The following is a 5,000-nucleotide window of genomic DNA, read 5'->3' as shown; positions in this document are numbered from 1 at the left end:
AATTCTCTCTGGTTACACCTCATTTTCGCTTTACCTACACATACACCGAATAGTCTGGCCTATTCTTTACATATTCTCATCTGTCCTCATACACCTTACAACACTGAGATTTTCAAAAAAGTTCTTCGCTCAAGGGGTTAACTACTGCACTGTAATTGTTCAGTGGCCACTTTCCTCTTGGTAAGCAACTCTTCTCGGAAAAGGACTCCAAAATCAAACTATTGTTCTCTATTCTGTGGCAGTGCCACAGCCTCTGTACCATGGTCTTCCACTGTCTTGGGGTAGAGTTTTCTTGCTTGAGGGTACACTTGGGCACACTATTGTATGTTATTTCTCTTCCTCTTGGTTATTGGTTTTAATAGTTTATATATGAAAGATTTATTTTAAAGCTGTTATTGTTCTTAAAATATCTTATTTTAATTGTTAATTACTTCTCTTGTATTTTATTAACTTCCTTTCCTCACTGGGCAATTTTCCCTGTTGCAGCCCTTGGGCTTCTATCATCTTGCTTTTCCAACTACTGTTGTAGCTTAGCAAGTAATAATAATAATAATAATAATAATAATAATAATAAGAAGAAGAAGAAGAAGAAGAAGAAGAAGAAGAAGAAGAAGAATATTAATAATAATAGTAATAATAATGATAATAATAATAATAATAAAAGCAAGCATCAAAACAAAAACATCGATAGAACAATAATCATAAAAGATAATTATATATCTAAACATAATGTCAAACTGAAAATACGATGCAATGGGAAATAGAACGTTCACTTAGCCATGTGTAGCCCGAGATGTCTGTACAGGTAAAGAATATCTAGTGACCACAGGTAATAACATAGGTTGCTACAGAGAAGCTCAACAATTTCCAATAATTCAATGGGCTACATAAAAATACGAGCTAGAACAACAACAAAGCAGTAAATATATGGATAGCCATTGTACCAACGCCACAAATTCCTAACAAACAAGAAGAGAGGCAAGACGATGGGAAAGAAAGAGGAACACCAAAACCTATTTGTAGAGAAGGGAGCGGGTAGGGCAGGACTGGCCGCACACCCAGGCACATGAAGGGAATGGTGGAACATTTTTCTGGAGATAACCTGAGACAGATGAGAGGAACGTGCTCATAGTGAGAACGACAAACAACACAAATGAAGGATCCCAACATTTGGGCTGCAGGAAGGGTGGATAGGTGGTGGTGGTGGTGGGGGGGGGGGGGGGGGGAGTGGGTAGGGTCGTGAGGAAAATAAAGATGCAAGAGCCGAAAAAATTCTAAACCTAAAACTTACCCAGGAAGAGAATAATGAGTGTTATTTTACAGCATTTTTAGTAATGAATCTTACTTTCATGAACTACTACCCAGCTTTTGAAATCTAACCCTTCTTAGATGTTTGGTGACCAGGACAGAAAAGTAATTTTGGGTAAGAAAGAAACAAGTTCTCTAATTTCCTTTATATATACGCATACATAAGTACATACACATTATATATTAATATATATATATATATATATATATATATAAATATATATATATATATATATATATATAAACACACACACACACACACATATATATATATATATATATATATATATATATATATATATATATATATATTGAATATATATACGGTATATGGAAAAAAAACTCTAAAAAAAATTAATTCAAATATATTGGAAAATTCAATATTCACACCAATGAAGTTGAATAATATTGTCGATAATATTAGGAGTGACATGATACTAAATGAAAATGTTGATATTGGCTGTTTCAGTTCAGCACTCGCACAAATACACAGAGTGAGAGATGGGCATGCAATTACATAGAATAACAAGTATGAACATTGGGAAGGTCAAATCCTGGACAGTAAAATAGCTTTCCATACTCGCTGATAGGAATGTGGTTATGCATAAGAACAGACTGGTATTCAGAATGTCGATGAGGAAACTTGCATGGGCTTGAATAATGCTTATGGTGTGCTCAAGTGTCATTATTCCGACATCTTTTTGTTTGCATTTCAGCCCAGGGCAGCTCTTAAAATTCCTAAGAGCTCATCTCGCGGGTAACCTGAGACAAACCAACGTGTTCGTCTTGTGCAACCGGAGACTCCATGTAATTAACTCAACAAACGTTGTTTCATTACTTCTTTTACGAAAGAATTTTTTTTTTTTTTTTTTTGTGCTACCACTTATGATTGCGTCACTATCGAATCTTACTTTTGCTAACACTAATGTTGGATTAACTGCTGTATATTTTTTTACTGACACGTACAATGACTAATAAGGAAGAACGAAAGTGCTAAAAGCAGATGTAAAACAACAATCCTTTACATTATTTATATTAATCATTTTGTTTCCAAAATTTGAATGCTTAAAGTTGCGAAAGAAAGGAATTATTATTATATTTTTTTGGTTTGGTTTTAAAATAAAGAAAAAGTAAACCGTTTAAAAGTTTCAAATAATTTCACCAGAATAGTAATTACTTCTGGGACAAAACAATTTTTTTTGTGACAACACGGCTGATAGACCTGTGCAAAACGAACAAGCTTACTAATAAGGTACAAAGTTTGGAAGAGAGATAATCATGAAAGTTCCAAAGACTTGGTCTTCCTAAACGACATTTAAGAACTAGTTATTCATTGACAAAAGACAACGAATTCGAAGTGGCAAAATCAACATAACTGGCAATGGATTAAAAGTGAATTGATTAAGTTCCAACGCAAACTGACTTATTTACATTCCAACGTAAACTTTATTATTTATACTGCAGATTTACGACTGTCTTAAAAAAAAGACCAAAATTAATTCAGGGAAGTGTCGTACTATTCAGGCCAAAGCAAATACCGGCCCCTCCCCCTTTTCTTTTAGAAAGTACAGATACACCTGAAACAGTCCAGAAACTAGTTTTAACACTGAATATTACAAAGAAACATTCCCTTCATTGAATCTTTCACTCTTCGTCGAGGCCTTCAAATGCACCATATTTACAATAATATAAAGCTCACCTACTTTTACTTTCTCGGGAGTCTTTCCCATTCTTCTAAACCAATTGATCATATATTCAAATTCCAAGAGAAAACTCTTTATAGCAATCCATGATCACTTGTTATTATCAGTTACAAATTGTCGCACAATAGACAGTATAGTGACATTTAGATGTTGGCCGAGTGACATAACACACATTCTACTACCCTTAAAATTAAACCATTGTGCTCTATCGATACCAGGCAATACTGATTTATTAAATAATAGCAGTTCAAAGAAGAACAAAACCAACTGTTGTAAGAATTTGAATAACAATTTCCGATTTCTTCATTGATCCCTTAGGGCAATTTCCAGCTCCCTCTCTCTGCCTCACTTTCAAAAAACCTATCAGGATTAGATATTTTTAGTAAATAATCAAAGTAAAGTAAATCAGAGTGAGATTTTCATCACTACAGCAGATCTGATCTAACAAACAGAAACCGGTACGTGTATTTAAATAAACGACGATACTGCTACTTTAATTTTATGCTTCTTTTCTTCCTTGTGGAAATGTTTTGCTGACCATTAATTACCAAAAAGATCTTTCTCCCTCTCTCTCTCTCTCTCTCTCTCTCTCTCTCTCTCTATATATATATATATATATACACACACAGTATATATATCATGTGATCATCACCAGCATATGAAACCCTTCACATTAACGGGCTATAGCATGATGCTAGCACACTTATCCCGAAAGTAGGCCTACATAGTGAAAACCGGAAGAGTGTATATCCTATTACTATCACTCAGATATATATATATATATATATATATATATATATATATATATATATATATATATATATATATATATATATATACACATATATACATATATATTTATATATATACGTATATATACATACATATATATTCATATATATATACATACATATATATCTGTATATATATTAACGACAAATCGCTGGAACGTGCGATGTCTCAAAATGACAGCAGGTCGGGAGAAAAAAGGAAACGAAGATTGGACTAGCGCTTTCGTGTTATTATTACACCTCTTCACGGTCTTATGAGGTGTAATAATAACACGAAAGCGCTAGTCCAATCTTCGTTTCCTTTTTCCTGCTGACCTGCTGTCATCTGTGTATATATATATATATATATATATATATATATATATATATATATATATATATATATATATATATATATATATATATATATACATATATATATATACTCTTCTTGTATGGATTAAGATTTACGAGGGTCATTATGGAATTGAAAGTTTTCCGTGTACATTATCGCAATATTACGATGAAACCACCTTGAGAAGATAAGAAAACAATAACTAAATATCAATCCTCAAAGGTATGTTTTCTTGAAAATTCCAAAAGCATTTCACACTTTTAGAAACAAAACTTAGTGAGAGAAGAACTTTGACTAATTCAGCTGACTCAAAAGTTCAAGCTTCATGGGAGCGAGTTTATCCAAGAACTGAAAAATATCAACGAACTAAGATAAGGAACATGGGCGGAATACTTGTCGTTCTAATGGGAGTAATGTTAATAGCTTATATATATATATATATATATATATATATATATATATATATATATATATATATATATATATAGTATATATATATATATATATATATATATATATATATATATGTATTAACCATCGAGACGAACATCCCCCCAACATCACTACTCCGCATTTGACAGTGGTGATGAAAATTGCCCAAACCCCATATATGAAATATGTACGAGGCCTTCGTTCTGCAGTGGAGTAGAAGCAGCTGCGTTTTTGTTGTTGTTATATATATATATATATATATATATATATATATATATATATATATATATATATATATATATATATATATATATATATATATATATATATATATATATACGCGTTTTGTGTATTTCTATACAAATATTGGAGTTATTCGTATTATATTAACAGAATATCCCACTTACATCATATGAAACGAAGCATGCAAAT

The sequence above is a fragment of the Palaemon carinicauda genome, chromosome 15 (assembly GCF_036898095.1).
Source record: "Palaemon carinicauda isolate YSFRI2023 chromosome 15, ASM3689809v2, whole genome shotgun sequence".
NCBI lineage: Eukaryota > Metazoa > Arthropoda > Malacostraca > Decapoda > Palaemonidae > Palaemon > Palaemon carinicauda.
This window is presented reverse-complemented; position numbering follows the sequence as displayed.